General features: G+C 46.6%; 1 protein-coding gene across 19 annotated transcripts in view; it reads left to right on the top strand.

Moving 5' to 3' along the window:
- Positions 1–25,504, top strand: part of RBFOX3 (RNA binding fox-1 homolog 3) — a 454,119-nt gene that overhangs the window by 306,631 nt on the left and 121,984 nt on the right. For 16 of the 19 annotated variants that reach the window (XR_014257851.1, XR_014257852.1, XM_082443027.1 and 13 more), the window contains one exon: positions 19,792–19,831. The exons of the other annotated variants lie outside the window; for them this stretch is intronic. The gene's annotated coding sequence lies outside the window, so the exon portion shown is untranslated. The remainder of the gene's footprint in view (positions 1–19,791; positions 19,832–25,504) is intronic. 19 annotated transcript variants of the gene reach the window in all.

Here is a 25,504-nt window from a genome sequence, read left to right as displayed (position 1 = left end):
GTAGATTTTTTGATGATGGCCTGACTGGTGTGAGGTGATACCTCATTGTAGTTTAGATTTGCATTTCTCTAATGATTAGTGATGTTGAGCATCCTTTCATGTGTTTGTTGGCAATCTGTATATCTTCTTTGGAGAAATGTCTATTTAGATCTTCTGCCCATTTTTGGATTGGGTTGTTTGTTTTTTTGATATTGAGCTGCATGAGCTGCCTGTGTATTTTGGAGATTAATCCTTTGTCAGTTGCTTCGTTTGCAAATATTTTCTCCCATTCTGAGGGTTGTCTTTTCGTCTTGTTTATGGTTTCCTTTGCTGTGCAAAAGCTTTTAAGTTTCATTAGGTCCCATTTGTTTATTTTTGTTTTTATTTCCATTTCTCTAGGAGATGGGCCAAAAAGGATCTTGCTGTGATTTATGTCATAGAGTGTTCTGCCTATGTTTTCCTCTAAGAGTTTTATAATGTCTGGCCTTACATTTAGGTATTTAATCCATTTTGCGTTTATTTTTGTGTATGGTGTTAGGGAGCATTCTAATTTCATTCTTTTACATGTAGCTGTCCAGTTTTCCCAGCACCATTTATTGAAGAGGCTGTCTTTTGTCCATTGTATATTCTTGCCTCCTTTATCAAAGATAAGTTGACCATATGTGTGTGGGTTTATCTCTGGGCTTTCAATCCTGTTCCATTGATCTATATTTCTGTTTTTGTGCCAGTACCATACCGTCTTGATTACTCTAGCTTTGTAGCAGTCTGAAGTCAGGGAACCTGATTCCTCCAGCTCCTTTTTTCTTTCTCAAGATTGCTTTGGCTATTCGGGGTCTTTTGTGTTTCCATACAAATTGTGAAATTTTTTGTTCTAGTTCTGTGAAAAATGCCATTGGTAGTTTGATAGGGATTGCATTGAATGTGGATATTGCTTTGGGTAGTATAATCATTTTCACAATGTTGATTCTTCCAATCCAAGAACATGGTATATCTCTCCATCTGTTTGTGTCATCTTTAATTTCTTTCATCAGCGTCTTATAGTTTTCTGCATACAGGTCTTTTGTCTCCTTAGGTAGGTTTATTCCTAGGTATTTTATTCTTTTTGTGGCAATGGTAAATGGGAGTGTTTCCTTAATTTCTCTTTCAGATTTTTCATCATTAGTGTATAGGAATGCAAGAGATTTCTGTGCATTAATTTTATATCCTGCGACTTTACCAGATTCATTGGTTAGCTCTAGTAGTTTTCTGGTAGCATCTTTGGGATTCTCTATGTATAGTATCATGTCATCTACAAACAGTGACAGTTTTACTTCTCCTTTTCTGATTTGGATTCCTTTTATTTCTTTTTCTTCTCTGATTGCTGTGGCTAAAATTTCCCTAACTATGTTGAATAATAGTGGTGAGAGTGGGCAACCTTGTCTTTTTCCTGATCTTTGTGGAAATGGTTTCAGTTTTTCACCATTAAGAACGATGTTGGCTGTGAGTTTGTCATATATGGCCTTTATTATGTTGAGGTAAGTTCTCTCTATGCCTACTTTCTGGAGAGTTTTTATCATAAATGGGTGTTGAATTTTGTCGAAAGATTTTTCTGCATCTATTGAGATGATCATATGGTTTTTCTCCTTCAATTTGTTAATATGGTTTATCACATTGATTGATTTGCATATATTGAAGAATCCTTGCATTCCTGGGATAAACCCCACTTTATCATGGTGTATGATCCTCTTAATGTGCTGTTGGATTCTGTCTGCTAGTATTTTGTTGAGGATTTTTGCATCTATTCATCAGTGATACGGGTCTGTAGTTTTCTTTTTTTTGTGACATCTTTGTCTGGTTTTGGTATCAGGGTGATGGTGGCCTCCTAGAATGAGTTTGGGAGTGTTCCTCCCTCTGCTATATTTTGGAAGAGTTTGAGAAGGATAGGTGTTAGCTCTTCTCTAACTGTTTGATAGAATTCGCCTGTGAATCCATCTTGTCCTGGGCTTTTGTTTGTTGAAAGATTTTTAATCACAGTTTCAATTTCAGTGCTTGTGATTGGTCTGTTTATATTTTCTACTTCTTCCTGGTTCAGTCTCGGGAGGTTGTGCTTTTCTAAGAATTTGTCCATTTCTTCCAGGTTGTCCATTTTATTGGCATATAGTTGCTTGTAGTAATCTCTCATGATCCTTTGTATTTCTGCAGTGTCAGTTGTTACTTCTCCTTTTTCATTTCTAATTCTATTGATTTGAGTCTTCTCCATTTTTTCCTTGATGAGTCTGGCTAGTGGTTTATCAATTTTGTTTATCTTCTCAAAGAACCAGCTTTTAGTTTTATTGATCTTAGCTCTTGTTTCCTTCATTTCTTTTTCATTTATTTCTGATCTGATCTTTATGATTTCTTTCCTTCTGCTAACTTTGGGGTTTTTTTGTTCTTCTTTCTCTAATTGCTTTAGGTGTAAGGTTAGGTTGTTTATTTGAGATATTTCTTGTTTCTTGAGGTAGGATTGTATTGCTATAAACTTCCCTCTTAGAACTGCTTCTGCTGCATCCCGTATGTTTTGGGTCGTCATGTTTTCATTGTCATTTGTTTCTAGGTATTTTTTCATTTCCTCTTTGATTTCTTCGGTGATCTCTTAGTTATTTGGTAGTGTATTGTTTAGCCTCCTGTGTTTGTATTTTTTACAGATTTTTTCCCCATAATTGATGTCTAGTCTCATAGTGTTGTGGTCGGAAAAGATACTTGATATGATTTCAATTTTCTTAAATTTACCAAGGCTTGATTTGTGACCCAAGATATGATATATCCTGGAGAATGTTCCATGAGCACTTGAGAAGAAAGTGTATTCTGTTGTTTTTGGATGGAATGTCCTATAAATGTCAGTTAAGTCCATCTTGTTTAATGTATCATTTAGAGCTTGTGTTTCCTTATTTATTTTCATGTTGGATGATCTGTCCCTTGGTGAAAGTGAGGTGTTAAAGCCCCCTACTATGATTGTGTTACTGTCGATTTCCCCTTTTATGGCTGTTAGCATTTGCCTTAAGTATTGAGGTGCTCCTATGTTGGGTGCATAAATATTTACAATTGTTATATCTTCTTCTTGGATTGATCCCTTGATCATTGTATAGTGTCCTTCTTTGTCTCTTGTAATAGTCTTTATTTTAAAGTCTGTTTTGTCTGATATGAGAATTGCTACACCAGCTTTCTTTTGGTTTCCATTTGCATGGAATATCTTTTTCCATCCCCTCACTTTCAGTCTGTATGTGTCCCTAGGTCTGAAGTGGGTCTCTTGTAGACAGCATATATATGGGTCTTGTTTCTGTATCCATTCAGCCAGTCTGTCTTTTGGTTGGAGCATTTAATCCATTTACATTTAAGGTAGTTATCGATATGTGTGTTCCTATTACCATTTTCTTAATTGTTTTGGGTTTGTTATTGTAGGTCTTTTCCTTCTCTTGTGTTTCCTGCCTAGAGAAGTTTCTTTAGGATTTGCTGTAAAGCTGGTTTGGTGGTGCTGAATTCTCTTAGCTTGTGCTTGTCTGTAAAGGTTTTAATTTCTCCATCAAATCTGAATGAGATCCTTGCTGGGTAGAGTAATCTTGATTGTAGGTTTTTCCCTTTCATCACTTTAAATATGTCCTGCCACTCCCTTCTGACTTGCAGAGTTTCTGCTGAAAGATCAGCTGTTAACCTCATGGGGATTCCTTTGTATGTTATTTGTTGCTTTTCCCTTGCTGCTTTTAATATTTTTTCTATGTATTTAATTTTTGATAGCTTGATTAATATGTGTCTTGGCATGTTTCTCCTTGGATTTATCCTGTATGGGACTCTCTGTGCTTCCTGGACTTGATCGACTATTTCCTTTCCCATATTAGGGAAGTTTTCCACTATAATCTCTTCAAATATTTCCTCATCCCTTTCTTTTTCTCTTCTTCTTCTGGAACCCCTATAATTCGAATGTTGGTGCGTTTAATGTTGTCCCAGAGGTCTCTGAGACTGTACTCAATTCTTTTCATTCTTTTTTCTTTATTCTGTTCTGCAGTAGTTATTTCCACTATTTTATCTTCCAGGTCACTTATCCGTTCTTCTGCCTCTGTTATTCTGCTATTGATTCCTTCTAGAGAATTTTAAATTTCATTTATTGTGTTGTTTATCATTGTTTGTTTGCTCTTTAGTTCTTCTAGGTCCTTGTTAAACGTTTCTTATATTTTCTCCATTCTATTTCCAAGATTTTGGATCATCTTTACTATCATTACTCTGAATTCTTTTTCAGGTAGACTGCCTATTTCCTCTTCATTTGTTTGGTCTGGTGGGTTTTTACCTTGCTCCTTCATCTGCTGTGTATTTCTCTGTCTTCTCATTTTGCTTAACTTAGTGTGTTTGGGGTCTCCTTTTCGCAGGCTGCAGGTTCGTAGTTCCCGTTGTTTTTGGTCTCTGCCCCCAGTGGGTAAGGTTGGTTCAGTGGGTTGTGTAGGCTTCCTGGTGGAGGGGACTGGTGCCTGTGTTCTGGTGAATGAGACTGGATCTTGTCTTTCTGGTGGGCAGGACCATGGCTGGTGGTGTGTTTTGGGGTGTCTGTGAACTTATTATGATTTTAGGCAGCCTCTCTGCTAATGGGTGGGGTTGTGTTCCTGTCTTGCTAGTTGTTTGGCATAGGGTGTCCAGCACTGTAGCTTGCTGGTTGTTGAGTGGAGCTGGGTCTTAGCATTGAGATGGAGATCTCTGAGAGAGCTTTCGCCATTTGATATTACGTGGGGCCAGGAGGTCTCTGGTGGACCAATGTCCTGAACTCGGCTCTCCCACCTCAGAGGCTCAGGCCTGACACCCGGCTGGAGCACCAAGACCCTGTCAGCCATATGGCTCAGAAGAAAAGGGAGAAAGAAAGAGAGAAAGAGAGAAAGAGAGAGAGAGAGAGAGAGGGAGGAAGAGAACAAAATAAAATAAAATAATGTTATTAAAATAAAAAATTAAAATAAATTATTAAAAATTAAAAAGGAAGAAAAACAAAAAAGAAAGAAGAGAGCAACCAAACCAAGAAACAAATCCACCAATGATAACAAGCGCTAAAAACTATACTAAAAAAAAAAAAAAAGGACAGACAGAACCCTAGGACAAATGGTAAAAGCAAAGCTATACAGACAAAATCACACAAAGAAGCACACACATACACACTCACAAAAGGAGAAAAAGGAAAAAAATATATATATATATATATAAAAAGGAAGAGAGCAACCAAATCAATAAACACATATATCAACAATAATAAGCTCCAAGTACTAAACTAAGATAAACATAAAACCAGAAACAAATTAGATGCAGAAAGCAAACCCCAAGTCTACAGTTGCTCCCAAAGTCCACCGCCTCAATTTTAGGATGATTCGTTGTCTATTCAGGTATTCCACAAATGCAGGTACATCAAGTTGACTGTGGAGATTTAATCTGCTGCTCCCGAGGCTGCTGGGAGAGATTTCCCTTCTCTTCTTTGTTCGCACAGCTCCTGGGATTCAGCTTTGGATTTGGCCCCGCCTCTGTGTGTAGGTCACCTGAGGGTGTCTGTTCCTTGCCCTGACAGGGTGGGGTTAAAGTAGCAGCTGATTAGGGGGCTCTGGCTCAGGCCTGGGGGAAGGAGGGGTATGGAATGCGGGGCGAGCCTGCAGTGGCAGAGGCCAGCGTGATGTTGCAACAGCCTGAGGCGCGCCGTGTGTTCTCCTGGGGAAGTTGTCCCTGGATCGCAGGACCTTGGTAGTGGCGGGGCTGCACAGGCTCCCGGGAGGGGCGGTGTGCATAGTGACCTGTGCTTGCGCACAGGCTTCTTGGTGGCTGCAGCAGCAGCCTTAGCATCTCATGCCCATCTCTGGTGTCCGCGCTGATAGCCGCGGCTCACGCCCATCTCTGGAGCTCGTTTAGGCTGAATCCCCTCTCCTCGCGCACCCCAAAACAATGGTCTCTTGCCTCTTCGGCAGGTACAGACTTTCTCCCGGACTCCCTCCCGGCTAGCTGTGGTGCACTAGCCCCCTTCAGGCTGCTTTCACGCAGCCAACCCCAGTCTTCTCCCTGGGATCTGACCGCTGAAGCCCGAGCCTCAGCTCCCAGCCCCCACCTGCCCCGGTGGGTGAGCAGACAAGCCTCTTAGGCTGGTGAGTGATGGTCGGCACCGATCCTCTGTGCGGGAATCTCTCTGCTTTGCCCTCCACACCCCTGTGGCTGCGCTCTCCTCCGTGGCTCCAAAGCTTCCCCCCTCAGCCACCCCCAGTCTCCACCCGCAAAGGGGCTTCCTAGTGTGTGGACACCTTTCCTCCTTCACAGCTCCCTCCCACTGGTGCAGGTCCCGTCCTTGTTCTTCTGTCTCTGTTTTTTCTTTTTTCTTTTGCCCTACCCAGGTACGTGGGGAGTTTCTTGCCTTTTGGGAAGTCTGAGGTCTTCTGCCAGCGTTCAGTAGGTGTTCTGTAGGAGCTGTTCCACATGTAGATGTATTTTTGATGTATTTGTGGGGAGGAAGGTGATCTCCGAGTCTTACTCTTCTGCCATCTTGAAGCTGTCCCCCCATCTTTGTTATTACTATTTAGAGTCCTGACCATTAGCCTCAGGACCTCAGGGATGTATGCGTAAAGACACAAATGACCATGCTCTCCACCCGTCTCAGTAAAGGCTTTCGGTGAGCAGAAGACAGCGGCCATCTATTATTAAATAGGCCCAGTTGTCGATATGGGCACAATCCCCAATTAGCTGCTTGTCAACAAGGGTTAGTCGCAGGCAGACGCTCCCGGGGACATGGGTCTGATAGAAGTCCAGGATCACTTTTTACTTCTGAGGCCGATTCCAGTAGAAGACTCTGAAATTGATAAAGTGGGCAGAGATGTGTTAATCCCAAAAGGTAATTGCTGAGCAGTAATAGTCTTTTTGAGGAGGTCTAGCAGTGGCAATCGGGTCGAGCCAGCAGCCTCTAAGCTGCGCCAAGTGCTAACCGACTCTTCCCCCACCCTCAGGGGAGCACTTGGGTGTCACCCCCTAAAACCAGCTCCCTCCTGCAAGAGCCAGGACCCTGAGGGAGAAGCCAGCAGGTGCGGCTGGAAGGGTGAGTCTGGCAGGTGTTAAGGGGACCCAGGATGTGTTTGAATCAGGTGGGATAGGACACACAGACACGAAAATGCCTGCCATGCCAGGAGAAGACTTTATACTCACAGTTCCCTAGAAACAGGAGGCATGCCACACAGGGCAACATGGGGCAGCACCAGGATGGGTCAGAAGGCAGAAGGAGCAGGAAAATGTGGGCAAGAGCCTGTATTGTAGTTTCCAAGGGAACAGACAGGTGAGGCAGGGTGAGCAGGCTTAGGTTGGGCTAGTTGAGTAATTTCAGTGGGTTCTGGGCATACGGGCTCTCCCAAGTTGTCTGATACCTGGCCCTGGGGTGGTTAGGGCAGGTGGACAGTGGCCTGGGAGTGAGAGCCCTGTAGAGGAGGTGTGGGTGTGGGCTCTGGGTTGGTTGTTTTGTACATGCAGGATGGGCTGGCGGAGTTGTCTGCCATCTCTAGGAATTAGCCAGCCCTGGGAGAGATGGTCCCTCCAGGGTCAGTGAGGCCCCAGGTATCGAAGCATCAGGATACAGAAGATAAAGGACATGGTTGTGCAGCAGGGTTGGAGCAGGGCCACCCAGGACGCACTGAACAGAAGGAGGTGGTGAAGAGGGGGCTCTGACTTTACTCACAGCTCAGTACCTCCCCCTGCCCCCGAATCTGCAGCCCGAGCACAAATGCCTGACTTTGAGGACCTAAGCACTCCTTGGCCACCGGCGCTCCAGCAGGCGGTGGTTGGCTGTGCCCAAGGTCCCAGGCTTCACGGCCGTTGCAGCCATGGGTTTGCAGGGCTTGGTGGTTTAGAGGTCTCAGGAGTCCTTTGTCAGCTGAAAGAAGGGGAAGGCCTGCGATGTTGCTGACCCAGGGGAGCGGGCCTTGCCGTGGCCATGCTGGCAGGAAGATCCCTCCCCAGCCTGTGGTGGCAAGTCCCAGCTCAGAAATAGGAACCAGCAGGAAGGGGGTCCTCCTGCCAAAGACAGGGCAGCCTTGGTTTCATTTTTAAAACTCATTACCTCGGGGCTTCCCTGGTGGCGCAGTGGTTAAGAATCTGCCTGCCAATGCAGGGGACACGGGTTCGAGCCCTGGTCCGAGAAGATCCCACATGCTGTGGAGCAACTAAGCCCGTGCACCACAAGTACTGAGCCCGCGCACCAGAACTACCGAAGCCCACACACTCTAGAGCCCGTGCTCCACAACAAGAGAAACCACCGCAATGAGAAGCCCACGCACCACAACGAAGAGTAGCCCCCGCTCAAAGAGTAGCCCCTGCTCGCTGCAACTAGAGAAAGCCTATGCGCAGCAACGAAGACCCAACGCAGCCAAAAATAAATAAAAATAATAAATAAATAAAACTCAGTACCTCATTACTGGGGTGAAATCCTCCCCAGTAATGTGCCAGGTGTCATGCTAAAGCCTGTTCTCCTTTACTCCTCACAGAGGCACCAGGGGGGCGGCACTGTTGTCATCCCACTTTACAGGTGAGTAAACTAAGGCACTCAGAGGTTGAGAAACTCGCCAAAGGTTTCCCAGTCATCCCAGGTGGGACCGGATTGTGGATTAACCTCCAACATAAGCGCCCAGCACAGCCAGGGACTTCTCTTCCCTTTGGGGAGCGGGAAAAAGCTGCAGATACCTCATCCCAAGATTTTTCCTAAGATGGACATCTCTGCCTGGCTTTTCTCTATTTCTTCAAGCGATTATCTGGTTGTTGTGTTAAAGTCGAACAGTACGGTTCTGTGCTCTGCACATCTTCCTCACGGCATTTACAGAAGGCACTGGTGGAGGAGGATGGGGCTGGCTGCACTTCCCAGCGCGGTCCTGGGACGTTGCCTGGACTCCACCTGGCTCCCATGGACTGCGCAGACAGCTGTCCTGGCGCCCAGCTCCCAGCCCTCTCCGCCAAGTCTCTACTTTTATCAGTAGGTTGATCGAGACAGATTTCTGAAAATCTTAGAGGAGTGAACAGGTTGGTTTCTTAGGGGATTTGCTCAGGAAATGAGATTTTGCCCATCTCCCAAAGGAGAAAGGATATGTCTAAATTATTGATAGAAAAACATGCTCTTCTAAGAAGCTAGTATAGCAGACCGTCTGCGTGCTGAATGGTGCTGTCTGTCCTGCGTATTAACTCAGCCCCTCCCCCGTCTCCACCACACTCCCCACCCCCGACCCGTGCTTCTCAGGGCGCGACTGGGCAGCCTCCCACCCGCTGCTTATGCCGAGGGGTTGCGTCCTCGGGCCAGACCTGCCCCACGAAGGAGAGGCTGTAAGTACATGGTCAGGTTTCCAAGGATCACCTACAAGGAGACACGTTCCCAACTGTGATTTTGAACACAGCCCTGGCGGACTCTCCATGCTCAGGGGCCGCCGGCTTTTAAAGAAACAGAAGGGACAGGAGCCAAGTGGAGACTGGACGGCCGCCCAGACTTGGCCATCACTGAACTCCATTTCAGCCGAGTTTTGAAGAGAACGTGGCAGCCCCCGGCTCCCCGGGGAACAGCTCAGACGGGGCCCTTTACCTTCATTAGAAAGACCAGCCTCCTCAGCGAAATCAGACCCCAGCACGCGGACGCGACCAGGAAACCAGACCGTCAAAGGTGTTCACACCCCACAGTCCGAGCTGTGCGCGTTGCCGTGCCCCTCCTGCCTGGACTCGATACACGTTTGCTGAGTGAATGAGTGAATGAATGAACTTGGAGACAGGAGCTGTAACGCTGAGCACTCCTCAGGGGCTACACAAGCTGGTGTGGCACCGAGGACAACTTGGAGAACATCAGATGGCGAACGCTTCTACCTGGTATCCCCATCGTGTCCCATAGACGGTTTTGCATCCATTTCCATAACCACACTGAATAAAATAGAAATGTGTCAGTAGGTAGAAGTCAAGATTAGAGAACAGAAAAAGAGAAATAGGAAGGGAAAAGACGCCTGTCGGGGCTTTGAAATACAACTAGCGAGGTTGAGCCCCATTTCTTCTCTTTTCTGAACTTGCCAGCAGCCAAAGAAACATGGGAAACATGGCTGATTGTATGTTTCTCGCTGTCTTCAAAAGTGGCTTAAAATGTTCATCGACAGATGAATAAACAAAATGTGGTCTATCCATAGTGGAATATTAGCCTGTAAAAGGTATGAAATTCTGACACCTGCTGCAACATGGAGGAGCTGTGGGGGCAGTGTGCTCAGTGAAACGAGTCAGTCACGGGAGGACAAACGCTGTGTGATTCCACTCATGTGAGGTCCCTGGAGGAGTCAAATTCACAGAGACAGAAAGGAGGATGGAAGGCGCCGGGGCTGGGGGAGAGGATGGAGAGTCAGTGCGTCATGGGGACAGAGTTTCAGTTTGGGAAGATGAAGGAGTTCTGGAGATGGACGGTGGTGATAATTGCACAACAGTGTGAATGTATTTACCCCTGAACGGTATACCTAAGAATGGTTAAAATGGTCAATTTTTTGTTACATATATTTTACCACAATAAAAAGTCAAACAAAACCCCCAAAACCCCAAACAAATTAAAAAGTGGATTCAAGGGCTTCCCTGGTGGCGCAGTGGTTAAGAATCTGCCTGCCAAGGCAGGGCACACGGGTTCGAGCCCTGGTCTGGGAAGATCCCACGTGCCGCGGAGCAACTAAGCCTGTGTGCCACAACTACTGAGCCTGCGCTCTAGAGCCCACGAGCCACAACTACTGAGCCTGAGTGCCACAACTACTGAAGCCCGCGCGCCTAGAGCCCGTGCTCCACAACAAGAGAAGCCACCGCAATAAGAAGCCCATGCACCACAATGAAGAATAGCCCCCGCTCACCGCAACTAGAGAAAGCCAGCACACAGCAACAAAGACCCAACACAGCCAAAAATATATAAATTTATTTTTTTTAAAAAAGTGGATACAAAATACGCGTCAAGGGAACAACGGTTTTCCTGGGGTCTTTCAGCCTGAAAGATGTTTCTCAGGATCCGTTTGCAAGACACCAGCGTGCCGTGCAGCATCCTTCTCCTCAGACCACAGCTCAGCCATGGCCTCCCCGTCCCTCTAGTTTGCATTCGAAAGAACAGGTCTCGGAGGGGTGAGCATCGGAGAGTGGGCATCATCAGAATGACGTCACAGAGGACCAGTGAGTAGGAGGAAGGGCTGCTGGGGTCTGGACCCAGGCTGCCCAGGCCAGGACAAGAGAGGTGCAGCGTGGGTTGGGGCAAATGTCATGATCATTCTAAGGCGTTTGGAGAAGGCTGGCGGATTAGTGTCCTGGGGCTGCCGTGACACATTTCCACAAACTATGGGGCTTACAGCAACTGAAATTATTCCCTCACAGTCCTGGCAGCCAGAAACCTGAAATAAAGGTGTCAGCAGGTCCACGATCCCTCCAAAGGCTCTAGCGGAGGATCCTTCCTGCCTCTTCCAGCTTCTGGAGGCCCAGGCTTTGCTTGGCTTGTGGCCACATCACCCTAGTCCCTGCCTCTGTTGTCACATGGCCTCTCTGTGCCTGTGTCTCCTCCTTTTCTGGTTCTTACGGGGACACTCTCATTGGACTTAAGACCTACCTAATCCAGGATGATCTCATCTTCACCCTTAACTGGCTACATCTGCAAAGACCCTCTCTCCCATTCTGAGGTTGCAGGGGGACACACATTTCTGGGGGTACCATTCTACCCAGTACAGCTGGCATCTCCTCCTTGGGCTGATGGCCAAGTGGGTTCCGTAGACTTGCTGAAATAACCCAATGCTGGGCTCCTGGCGATAGGGATTGTGTGTTGGAAAGCTCCTCAGGGAGGAGGTGCCACCCCTGCTCTGCCACACTTCCTCTGTGACTCTGGCCCCTGGATGGTTTCCGCGTCCACAGCGGGTTCTCTGGTCCCTGCCCCACACCATCTGCCACCTGCTTGGTGGCACTGGACATTCTTGTCCCAGCTTTGGTCCTTCGGAGCTGTGTCCACCTTGGGAAAACTCCCTCCCTGGGCCTTACTTTCTGCTCCTGGCCAACCCCAGGACAGAGGGGTGACATGCAGTAGTGCTGACAGACAGCTCAGATGCTGGAAATGCCACTGGTCCTGTGACCAGTGAGCTCACTCAAATCCCAGGTCCATGCTGAGTTCGGCTAACGTGGAGGAGCACCTTCCCCAAGGCCCTCCCCACCAGCTGCCTGCCGACCTCATCCCACCAGACAGAGCCTCCTACACAGCATGAGCAATTGACAGCATCGGGGCTGCTGGCAAAGGCAGAGGCAGCACAGGGGCCATGGGGCTGGGCCGGGTGGGGATCTGGAAGCTCAGGAGTTTGCAAAGTCCATCACAGCCGGGAGAGCCAGCTGTCCACAGAAGGTCAGAGAAGGGACTGCTGGGGAGTCACAAACAGACAGAAGGGTTTGGCAGACATTGGGCACCAAAGCCACGTGCGTTCTGGGACCAGTGGCCCCACAACGGGCTGCTGGGCTTTCCCCACCCGCTGCCTGCACACTCAGCAGGTGTCAGCTGTGCTGTTCCTGCCACAGGGCCCACAGGGCCGCCCTTCGGGCAGAGGGTGAGATGGACCCACCTGCTCCCTGCCCCCTGGAGCAGGACTAAAGGCCTTGGAGGACCTTGAAGTGGGGACTGTGGCTGGGGGGGCCCTAATCCCTGGCTGGCCTTCCTGGGAGAGGGGTCTGGGCTGCTCTGAGCACAGAGTAACCTCGCTCCTGCCCTGACGCCCTGCGAGGGCCCATCGGGAAGTGACTCTTCCCCTGGTGGCCCTGTTTGCTGTGTGCTCAGAACCCCAGTGGGCCCTGCAACCACTGATGGCCAGAACCTGCTAGAACTCCCCAGTCTCCCTTTCAGTGCCTCGGGGTCTCTGAGCCAGGAGCCAGCAGCCCTCCTCTCCCCTCCCCACCTCTCCCCTCCACTCCCCTCCTCTCCTGTCCTCTCCTCTTCTCTCCAAAGGTGAATTTCTTTTCATAAAAAGGAAAAAAAAAAAACACCTTTAAATTGACATGGCTCTGGAGTTGTGATGACCATCATCAAAAGTCATGTTTAAGCCACCCACGGTTAATTTTTTATTTATAAAACTGCACCGTTCACCTCCAGTTCCTCTTAGAGCACAAAATAGGCTATATAATAAAATCCAAAGTAATACAACAAGAGTAGCAGTGGACAAGCAGGGTTTTTAATGCTGCCTCAATACCATCCACCTGGCCTTGTTCCTCCCCAGAAGGTCAAGGTGGGGGAGGGCACCAGGCTCTCTGAGCAGAGACCCTAATCAACAGCATGACCACGGTAGGCAAGGGGCCCCTAAGATCCTTCCTGGGCTGGCGACTGCACTGCAGCAACTTGTACGACGCCAGATAAATCTGCTCTGATCTTAAACAAGAGCCCAGCACCAGGGCTCTTGAGAAGGTGCAGAAAGAAAAAAGCAAAGGAAAGAGTGAATGCTGGGGAACGTGCCACGGACTGAACATTTGTGTTCTCCCAAATTCGTGGGTTGATGCCCTAACCCCCACTGTGATAGTGTTAGGAGGTGGGGTCTTTGGGAGGTCATTAGGGTTAGATGAGGTCATGAGGATAGGGTCCCGTGATGGGATTAGTGCCCTTCTTATTAGAAGAGATGCCACAGCTCTCTCCCTACTGTGTGAGGACACAGCAAGAAGGCAGCCGTCTGCAAGCAGGGAAGTGGGCTCTCACCAGAACCCAACCACGCCGGCACCTGCATCTCAGTCTTCTAGCCTCCAGAACTGCTTAAGCCCCCCAGGCTGCAGTATTTTTTTATGGCAGCCCGCGCTGACTCAGACACCCAAGCGTCCTCCTGCAGAAATGGGTCTGTGCTGTCACCGGCAGCCTCCTCAGCGCCTTCAGCATCAACAAGCTCTTCCTCTCCCAAACACCCCTGACAGGACAGACCATTTTCTCTTTGTCCTGGAACATAGGCGTCTGTGGCAGACTGGGTTATTCTTGCCAGTGGAGCTAAGAAGACAGGTATTGAAAAATGATGGATTCTCCAAACCCTCTTCCCCAAAAGTGCAGGAGGGTGTGGTGCAGTGGACTGGGACTTAAAGTGAAATGGACCTGGATGAATATCTGAGCATCCTTTTTCTCATCGGGAAATCAGGGATAATAATGCCTACCTCATGGGCTGATCTGAGGCTTGTATATTCAGTGTCTGGCACATAATAGATGCTCAATAAATAAGAGACAAGATGGCTACTAGTAAATAATTTTAGCAAATAGTTGGAGTCACAACCAGTCACGAATACACTTTCTCCATACCTTTCTACCCCTGCCCCACAGTCAAGTGACTCGGCACCTGGCTGGGAAGGGGAGGGAGGAAGTCCAGGGTGTGCCACGGGAGAGCCACCAGTGAGGGGGCGTCTGGGCCATGATGGGAGAGGAGTTTTTCTGGCAAGTCATTTTGCATGACCCACACTAAAAATTGGTTTTACTAATAGATGAGTGTTCTTTTTTTTTTCAATTTTATTGAATTATATTGGTTTGGCCAAAAAGTTCGTTCGTTTTTAAGTAAAACTAAAATACATTTTTCATTTTCACCAAGAATTTTATCGAACAATGTATTTACTAACCAAACAAATTTTTTGGCCAACCCAATAGTTGATTTACAATGTTGTGTTAGTTTCAGGTGTTCCCAATCCATCCCTCCCCTACCCCCCATCCCCCTTGGCAACCACAAGTCTGTTCTCTTTGTCTGTGAGTCTGTTTCTGTTTCGTAGATGTGTTCATTTATATTGTATTTTAGATTCCACATATAAGTGATATCATATGGTATTTGTCTTTCTCTTTCTGACTTACTTCGCTTAGTAGGATAATCTTTAGGTCCATCCATGTTGCTGCAAATGGCATTATTTCATTCTTTTTTATAGCTGACTAATATTCCATTGGGGGTGTGTGTGTGTGTGTGTGTGTGTGTGTGTGTGTGTGTGTGTGTGTGTATTGAATATATATATACCACATCTTTTTTTTTGAGTTTTTTTTTTAATTTTTGAATTTTATTTTATTTAATTTTTTATACAACAGGTTCTTATTAGTCATCAATTTTATACACATCAGTGTATACATGTCAATCCTAATCGCCCAATTCAGCACACCACCATCCCCACCCCTCCGCGGCTTTCCCTCCTTGTTGTCCATACGTTTGCTCTCTATATCTGTGTCTCAACTTCTGCCCTGCAGACCAGTTCATCTGTACCATTTTTCTAGGTTCCACATACATGTATTAATATACGATATTTGTTTTTCTCTTTCTGACTTACTTCACTCTGTATGACAGTCTCTAGATCCATCCACGTCTCAACAAATGACTCAATTTCGTTCTTTTTTATGGCTGAGTAATATTCCATTGTATATATGTACCACAACTTCTTTATCCATTCATCTGTCAATGGGCATTTAGTATGGTTCCATGTCTTGGACATTGTAAATAGGGCTGTTATGAACATAGGGGTGCAGGATGCGTGTTCTTTTATCCCAAGGGTGATACAAGGAAGTTGAGGTTTAATTTCTGAAAAATCCAATGGTTTATGGACAGAAGAGAACACAGGTTAAAGAGGGTGACCTCCGTCATTTGGATGGAGTTGAATAAAAGCAGATGCTAATGCTCTTGAGGAGAATTGCAGAGAAAAGCCCAAGAGGAACTCGGCATCAGAGGGGGACAGGGGTGAGGGCGGCAGGTTAAGCTGTGAGCCGGTGAAGTCTGTGTTGAAGGAGGACTGAGCAGGGAGACCGTGAGGAATGGTCCCATGGGGGTGAGTGTCCATACACAACGGGACCCCCAGGAGCAAATATCACTCTAGAAGCACCCAGTCCCGCTTCTCAAAATGGTCATCTGGTCCCGATCCCTCGCGGCAAACACTTGCCGGATGGTTCATTCATTCATGCGTCCACCAAACATCCACTGCCTCCGTCTGTATTGGCCCTGCACCAGGCTCTGGGGCCGTGGGGCCGGTGAGATATGGCCTCTGTGGGGTGGGGGTGGGAGTCACAGGCCAGTGGGTGAGTGCCAGATGGTGGGGACTTCCCGCCCCAGCAAAGGGAGAGCAGCCCCGCTCTGGGTAACTCCTTGCCCACCAAGTCTCCCCTGGGAAGTCTGCAGTTTCTAGCTCAGCAGACTTCGTGCAGAGGCTGCTGCAGTGGGAGTTGGGCCAGGTGGGGACCCTCTGAGCTTGGTAAATGCGTCTTGCTCTCTTTGGACTCTGCTGAAGGGTTTTCCACGGGTGTGCTCGGGCACTCAGCACGCCTGGGCTGATGATCTGTGCTCCTCCACAAACCTGATCACGGAGGCAAAAATCTCCATAATTGATTATCCCGCCGGGTGGCCGAGAGCAGTGTTTGCTAACTGTGAGGCTGAGAGTCTGCTGCACGTTTCCCGGCCCGCCAGCCCGCCCACGGGCGGGCGTTGTCAGCAAGGCCCACGGAGCAGGGCAAGCCCCAGGCTCCTCCCTCCCTCCTCTCCCAGATGTGGTGGTGGGACAGGGTGGGTGAGGTGAGAGAGTAGAGGGCAGAGGGTGGGAGGATGGGAAATGCTGGAGACATGGAAGAGGAAGGGAGAAACCAGTGTGTGTCTCACAATGCAAGACAAGCCCCGTCGGAGTCGGCCCATCCCCGTCTGGCTCACGCCAGGAGGAGAGCCAGACCACAGAGGAAGCAGGTCTACACGGGCCCCACTTCCTTTCCAAGTAGCAAGAGCCTCCAGGGAGGCACAGGTGAAAACTTCATTACTCTGGAGATTCTGTACCCGGACAGAGGAAAGGGAAGAGCCAGGGCGGCTCAGCCTGAAGAAGCCTAGGAAAATAGGCTGGACCGTCATGTGCCACCTGATGAAGGCATCAGGCTCAGCACGTCCTCCCGACCACCCCTCTGGTTCTGGGTCTTTCAAAACATGGAGGTTCTTTGGAGATGGACATGGGTCCCAGCCTCTGAGACTCCTGACGTGGGCCGAGTCGGTGTAACCCCTGGGTTCAAATGGCATAGGTACCAAATATTTTGACCAAATAAGGACACTTGTAACCATGGGAAACATTTAGGAGAACTCAAGGAGTGACTCAGGACCTGAGGACTAGTGGAGGCTGGGTGGGGGTGGGGACGCCTTGCCAGCCCTGATGTTGCCCAAAGACTGGGAATTCCGGGCCAGAACTTCCCTGGCGCTTAGAGGAAATCTGTGGGTTGGACACAGTGGATAAAGGAGAGGGATCTTGGGAGTTGTTTCGGTGGAGGAGAGACAAGGACAGGGAGGAAGGAAGCGCCCCACCCCAAATCCTGGACTAGCCCTCGTTCTCTGGCCCTGCAGCCGCCTGCCCAGCAGGGCAGGCCCCTCCCATCCAACTCCCGCACGCTTGGCCCAGACCTGTGCTGCAGCGAGTGTGTGTGTTTGCTCACTGGGGCTGCATGGATTGAATTAAATGGAACCAAATTGAATTGCACTGGGAGGAAAACTCACTTTAAGAAAAAAAAAAAAACAAGAAAAAAGGCAACAATAAGAAAATCCCCCAAATCAACTGAAGGCGGCGGTTGATGAAAGCTGATTGATTCAATCCATCTCGTTTTGTAATGACGCCTTCATTCGACGGTGCCTTCCAATCGCATCGAGTCACTTTGTGAGGTGCGTGTAGACATGTGCCAGAAGTACTTGCTTTTGCCATTTGACTGGGGGGTGGGGGGAGATGCCGAGCAACAAACAGAGGCTATAGGGGGGCCACCTCTGTGATGGCCTCTCCTTGTGTGGTTCAAGTTCAGCCACACCTTGGCCCACGGCCCTCCCTGCTGTGGTTGGGGGTTAGGGGTGCGATTTCCCATGAAATACCGCCTTCGTGATTTGCACAAACTCTAACACAGGCCAAGCAGGCTCCACACATTAAATGTTCTCCTTCCACCTTTAATTCTCGTTTCCCACGGAGAAGGGTGCCTCTTTCCATTTGTGGGTGAGAGGGAGTGCAGCACAGTGGGAACCTGCCAGGGAAACCCGGTTGCCCCAGTTACTGGTGGTGCAGTTGCTTAACCAAAGTGCACCTCAGTTTTTTCACCTGAAAAATGGGGATGGTAAGAGTAGTGCCTGCACCTGGCACGTAAAATGTGCGAAATAAGTGACAGCATCTACCTGCTCTTCCTGGTGATATTGATGATGGTAATGATGGTGAATTTCTACATCTTAAGAAAGAGGTCCAGTCTGACTGCCTTTTGATTTTAGAAGCTTTCCACTTGTCTTTATCCTGTTTATGCTAAGTTTAAAAAAAGAAATACACACACAGTTGAGAGAGGGCGATGGGGAGTGACTTCTTAATGGGTACGTGGTTTCCTTTTGGGGTGATGAAAAAGTTCTAGAACCAGGTATGGTGGTGGTTGCACAACAATGTGAATGTACTTAATACCACTGAATTGTACACTTTAAAATGGCTAAAATGGTAAATTTTATGTTATGTGTATTTTACCACAATAAAAATAGATGTGCAGGATATGTACCTATAAAATTATGAAACATTACTAAAATAAATAAGGAGAATTTAAGTCCAGAAAAAGTACACACACACACACACACACACACACACACACACACACACCCTCATTTCTAATCTCTGAAGTGCCCAATGAGAAAAGGGCAGGATTAAGAGTCCAGACACATGTGTGCAGTCCTCAGGCCCCCAGGAATCAGCTTTGTGACTCTAGACAAGTACCTTGATCTCTCTGGCCCCAGGTTCCTGGATTATAAAAGGAGTTAACGCCTGGCCCCTGCTAGTCTGGCACTAGCTCTGAGCTGCTCCTGCCAATGGAAGCTCCTGGAAGCTGCACCTAATTCCAAACAACACACAACAGTGGCTTCTGAAATCATGTATTTGTGAGATTTAGAATTCTCTTACTTCTCTTTAAGCAATAGCAACCCTTCCACTTTTCCCTGTGTTATCCTTTTTTTTCTTTTTTAATTTTTATTTATTTTAGTTATTTATTTTTGGCTGCGTTGGGTCTTTGTTGCTGAGCACAGGCTTTCTCTAGTTGCGGTGAGCGGGGGCTATTTTTCGTTGCAGTGTGCGAGCTTCTCATTGCTGTGGCTTCTCTGGTTGCAGAGCACAGGCTCTAGGCATGTGGGCTTCAGTAGTTGTGGCGCGTGGGCTCAGTAGTTGTGGCCCGCGGGCTCTAGAGCTCAGGCTCAGTAGTTGTGGCGCACGGGCTTAGTTGCTCCGCGGCATGTGGGATCTTCCCAGACCAGGGCTCGAACCCGTGTCCCCTGCATTGGCAGGCAGATTCTTAACCACTGTGCCACCAGGGAAGTCCCACCCTGTGTTATCCTTTGACGAATATTAAAATAGATGTGAGCACCATGACCCCACCCAGAGAGACACCTGGGGAGGTGGGGACAAACCAGTGCAGGTGGCAGGGGAACCCAGTTTGGGATTAAACACCACATCCACAATTCACAAAGTCCCCATATGAGAATAACCTGAAAACCAGGTGGGGGTAAGGAAGAAGAGGAGGGGGCAACTCAGAGTTTGGGGCAAAGGGAAGACAGAGAAAAAAACACAAAGGAATACCCCAGAGTGGCAGGGAAAATGAGTTTGGAAAATCTGGACGACAGGACCATGGTGTTCTGTTTCCCTTTGTCTTTGCCTGTTAAATCAGACGTAGACTCCCAGCCACACTGGCCGTGCAGTTTAATGTGGGCAGGTTTCCTCGGCCTCCCAGGGAGATAATGCCTCTTCTTCCAGACTTGGCTAGTCAATGAGCAAATCGCAGCCAGCAACCAGATGTGCGATGACGACAATGATTCTAATCCTCTCCCCTTTTTCTCTCTTTTTTTTTCTTAGAGAGCCCACAGTGCCTCGGGAAAAATTGGCTGAATAAAAGGTATAAAGACTTTCTCTTTTTTTTCCTGAATAGTTTTTGACAGATATGCCCATGTTGAACATCTTGGGAGCTGCTGACAATGATTGCTGGGGGTTCTGGGTTTCCTATGCGCTGGAGGGAGGGGATTTGTGGAGGCTGAAGTGGGGGTGGCTTATTTAGCGCTCTTCCCCCAATGGGCCTGTCCAAAATGCCTGGGAAGGCAGGCCTGGGGAGCCAGAGGAGCCAGAAGGGAAATGAGGGGACAGGAGTTTGTTTAAAGGTGACACTGCTTAGCAGCTCTAAGTGGCCAGGGAAGCAGTGCTGATTCCTTCCTGGTCCCTGCCCTCCCTTCCCCCACCCCAGGTACTCAGGGCCCAGGTGTGCACCCCTGAACTGCACAGCCTTCTGAACCAAGGGCACCTCAGGCTCACTGGTCCAGGGTGGTCTGACTCCCCTCTGTGGCCTGGTCTCCTCGGGGAGGGGGCTCAGTTCCCGATGCTGATCCCCACGGGGGGACTGGACAGTTGTGACCTGAGCCCTGGGTCCCTGTGTTCCTTCCGCCTGCAGCTGATCTCCTTTGTAGATTCATTTTCAGAGTTATACTTTGGGGGGAAAAGTTATTATAAACATAATGTATATTTGTTGTGAACGAAATTAGAAAAGGCAGGTTCGCCGTGTATTTGTAACCCTGGGTCCCAGCGGGCTTCTCGTCATGGGGTCCTCGGTCTTGGGCTGCAGGTGACAAGGATGGCAAAGCGTGTTCTCAGATCAGAAACGGAAGTAACGCTGTCAAGTGGGAGGAGTCTGACGCTTTCCTGAGCCAAACACTGGAAATTTAGTTTGGTGTTCGCTTTTGTATTGTTTTTGCTGCAAGCCCACCCTTGCTTGGCCCAGAAGTGGGCGTTGGCCAAATGGAGCTTGACTTGGCCAGGGAGCTTTGTCCTGGAAACCGCTCACCGCAGACCATGGAGGCTATGTGGGGAGGACAGCGTGGGCCCCGCTCACTGGCCTTCCATCAGGGCTCCTCTTCTTGTGGCCCTGGGCGACGCATGACAGGGTCCCCAGGGAGTGGCTGTCCTGTCTCTGTGAGTGTTCGATGCATTTCTCCATAGGAGGGGACAGAGAAAGTGCAGTCAGCCTTGGTCTCATGCTCTTACGGAGTATTGTAACCACAAGAATAGTGGCTTCATATGGCAGCTTTCTTGCCATGCCGTCTTTATAAAATGAGTCTCATTTTACATGGAAGCATACAAACGAGTCTTCAGGTGAATCTGTCTGTGGGATAAAGAGTCCATTTGCGCTCTAAGGAATGATGCGGTGATTTGCTGACTTGAATTTTTGCAGACTTGGTGTTTTAATCAGCTTTATCAAAGTATAATGCACACTCAATCAACTACGTGTATTTAGAGTGTGCAATTTAACGTTTGACATATGTTTATACCCACAACATCATCGCTACTGTCAAGATACCGAACATATTCACCACCCCCGACACTTTCCTGATGCCCCTTTAACCTCTTCCTCCCACCCTTTCCCAATCCCCTCTTCCCAGGCAAGCACTGATCTGCTTCCTGTCACTATAAAATGGTTTGTTTTTCCTAGAGTTTTATATAAATAGAATCATGCCATATGTACTCTTTTGGGGGGCGTGGGGTTTAGCCTCTTTCATGCAGGATAATTATGTTGAGATTCAACCAGGTGGTGGTATTCATCCATAGTTCATCCTTTTTATTACCGAGTAGTATTCCATGCTATGAATGCACCATAGTTTGTTTATCCATTTAGTCCTTGAAGGACATCTGGGTTGTGTCCAGTTTGGGGCTATTACAAATAAAGCTGCTATGAGCATTTGTGTCCAAGTCTTTGTATAGGCACCTGCTTGCTTTTCTCTTGGGTAAAATACCAAGAATGAAATGGCTGGATCCTATGGAAGGCATATGTTCAACTTTTTAAGTAAATGCCAAACTGTCTTCCAAAGTGATTGCAGCATTTCACATTCCCACCGGCCAGGTGTGAGGATCACAGTTCTATATTCTCACCAACACTTGGTGTTATCGGTCTTTATAATTTTAACCATTCTAACAAGTATGAAATGGTATTTGGTCGTGGTTTCCATTGCATTGCCCTGATGACAAATGATGTTGAACATCTTTCATGTGGTTGTCTGACGTTCCAAAATTTCCTTTGGTGAAGTGTCTGTTCAAATCTTTGCCTATATTTTTTGGGTGGTTTGTTTTCTTATTGTTGAGTTTGGGGAGTTCTTTATATATTCTTGATACAAGTCCTTTATCAGACACCTGCTTTGCAGATATTTTCTTCTAATTGGTCTGACTTTTCATTCTCTCAATAGTGTCCTTTCAAAGAGCTGACTTTTTCATTTGGATAAAGCCTAGTTTACTAATGTGTTCTTCATAGATCATGCTGTATCTAAGAAATCTTAGCCTGACCCAAAGTCACCAAGACTTTTTTCCTCCTATCCGTTCTTCTAAACATTTTATAGGTTTTAGGTGTTACATTTAGGTCTATGATTTATGTTGAGTTCATTTTTGTGTACGGTGGGAGGTACGGCTTCAAGCTCATTTTTCTGCATATGGATAGCCCATGATTTCAGTATTACTTATTTAAAAAAAAAAAACTGTCCTTTATCCATTGAATTACCTTTTCAGCCTGGTGAAAAATTAGTTGTCATATATGTGTGGGTCCATTTCTGGACTTAGTTGCATTGATCTATTTGTTTACCTTGATGCCATACCATACTGTCATGATTATTGTAGCTTTATAATAAGTCTGAAAATCAGGTAATGTTAGCCCTCCAGCTTTGTTCTTTTTTTTTAAAGTTGTATTGGCTATTGTAGGTCCCCTAAATTTAGAATCCACACGTGAATTTTTTTTTTTAATGCCCACTGGGATTTTGATCCAGATTGCATTGAGTCTATAGATCAACTTGAATCCTAACAGTATTGTCTCCTGACTCATAAACAAGGTATGTCTCCCCAGTTAATTGGGGCTCCTTTCTCTCATCTGTAGTTTGCAATTTTCAGTGTATAGGTCTTACATGTCTCTTGTCAGATTTATCCCTAGGTACTGCATATTTTTTTTTATAATGGCCACTTTATTCATTTTTAAAGCAAGGGTCCAAGCAGTGGGTGATTGTAGCTGGAGCATAACCTCTAGGTTGCAAAATTTCCCACCTTCCTTCACCCATAAGGAAGAAGCATGTAAAGGAATGTGGTGGAAAAATTAACCCTACTATGAATAGGACTTTTATACTTTCATAAGTAAAGTGGTTTGAAGAGATCTTTTCCCTGTCCCTTTTTGATTTCTTTACCATTTAGATTTTCATCTTTTATTGCATTCTTCTTCCATGGGGGTAGTGATGAAATGTGGTCCAGGATTTCCTCCAACCTGGGAAAAAATACTACTCTCATCCCTCTTTCTACTAACTCTGAGTTATAAAGCCAGGTAGTTGCAACCCAGTGGGACCCAGGAGACAATAAGCATGAGAGAGGCCTCTTAAGCTCACATTTTGTCTGGGCTTCAAACTGGAGGGAAAACCAAGATTTCTTAATCTGACTCATGTTACCACACTAGGAGAATTTATAGAGATATGTGACTGAATTTCTAGTAATCAATAATGTGTGAATTTTTGTGGAGTATCCCTAGGTATTGCATATTTTATGCTATTTTAAATGGTATTTTTCTTTCAATTTCTGATTGTTTGTTGCTAGTGTATAGAAATACAATTATGTTTTTGGATATCACTCTTCTATCCTGAAACCTTGCTAAACTCACTGACTAGTTCTAGTAGCTTTTTTGTAGATTCCATCAGATTTTCTACATTGATGATCATGCTGTCTTTGAATAAAGACAGTTTTACTCCTTCCTTTCCAATCTGGAGACCTTTTATTGCTTTTCCTTGCCTTGTTCCACTGACCCTCCAGTAGAACAATGAATAGAAGTGGTGAAAATGGACATTCTTGTTTCGTACCTGATCTTAAAAGATAGTAAGCCTTTCACTGTCAAGTATGATATTAGCTGTAGGTTTTTCGTAGATTCCCTTCTATTCCTAGTCCCCTTCTATTGCTAGCTTGTTGAAAGGTTTTATCAGTTTTTTATTAGAAATTGATGTTGACTTTTGTTAAATTCCTCTCCTGTGTCTACTGAAATGGTCATATGCTTTTCCTTTTTTAGTTTGTTAAAAAAACAACTTTTACATATATACACTAATATGTATAAAATGGATAACTAATAAGAAGCTGCTGTATAAAAAAATAAATAAAATTCAAAAATTCAAAAAAAAATAAAGAGGATCATTTTCCTCTAATTGCTGCCTTAAAAAAAAAAACTTTAAAAACTTGGTGAATTATATTCATTGATTTTCAAACTCTAATCCAGCATAGGCTTAAGTCTATCATCTCACTATTTTTTCTGTTTTTCTCATTTGTTCTTTATTCCCTTTTCCCTCTTTTATTGCTTTCTTTTGGATTGAGTATTTTTTTATTATTCCATTTTATCTCCATTCTTGACTTATTAGCTATACCTCTTATTTTGTTATTTTGATGGTTGCTTTAGAGTTTACAGTGTATATATTTAGCTAATTACAGTCTACCTTCAGGTGATATTAACCCACTTGGCACAAGTATAAGTACACTTCCATTTCTCCCCCCTTGACCTTCATGCTATTATTACCATGCATTTTATTTATGCATGTGTAATAAACCTTACAAAACCTTACAATGCTGTTTTTTGTTTAAATGGTTATATTTTAAAGAGATTTAAGTAATAAGGAAAAAGTCATATATTTATCCATATAGTTACCACTTCTGGTGGCCTAGAGCACAGGCTCTAGGCGCACGGGCTTCGGTAGTCGTGGCTCGCGGGCTCAAGAGCGCAGGCTCAGTAGTTGTGGCGCACTGGCTTAGTTGCTCTGCAGCATGTGGGATCTTCCCGGACCAGGGCTCGACCCCGTATTCCCTGCATTGGCAGGCGGATTCTTAACCACTGCGCCACCAGGGAAACCCATGCCTGGTAATCTTTAATTGGATGCTACATACTGTAAATTTTATCTTCTTGGGTGCTGGATACTTTTATTCGTAGAAATACTCTTGAGCTTTGTTCTGGGATGCAATTAAGTTATTTAGAGAGAGTTTGATCCTCTCAGATCTTGCTTTTAAGATTTGTTAGACAGACCCCAAGGCATGGTTAGTCTAGGTTCGGTGTCCCCTGCTACCAAGGCAAGCCCCTCTGAGCTCCATGAACCGGGAAGTGTCCCAGTCTGGCTGGGGCTGGTGAGGACACACACTCTTCCTGGCCCCAAGTGAGTGCCAAGCACGGTTTCCTCTAAGCCTTTCAGATGGTTCTTCCCTCAAATGCATGTGCTGATGAGTACTCAGCTGAATACTCAGTGGGGACCCTCTGCAGTTCTCCAGGATCCCTGCTCTTTCCAGCTCTCTCCTCTCTGCTATCCAGTCTTGCAGCTCCAGCCAACTTGGTCTCCCCAGCTCTCAGCTCTGTCTCAGCTCAAGGACAACACCAGGCTCTACTTGGGGTCCCTGCACTTTGGCCTGAAAACCCTCTAGATGGCAGGCTGTGGGGACTCGCCTCACTGGTTTCCCATCTCTCAGAGATCACTGTCCTTCATTGTCTGGTGTCCAATGTCTTAAGAACCACTCTTGGCTCAAGACACCGGGGTGG

Source organism: Balaenoptera physalus, assembly GCF_965194825.1.
Source record: "Balaenoptera physalus genome assembly, chromosome: 20".
Classification (NCBI taxonomy): Eukaryota; Metazoa; Chordata; class Mammalia; order Artiodactyla; family Balaenopteridae; genus Balaenoptera; species Balaenoptera physalus.
Note: the sequence above shows the minus strand (reverse complement) of the source record. Positions and strands in the feature narration are given on the sequence as shown.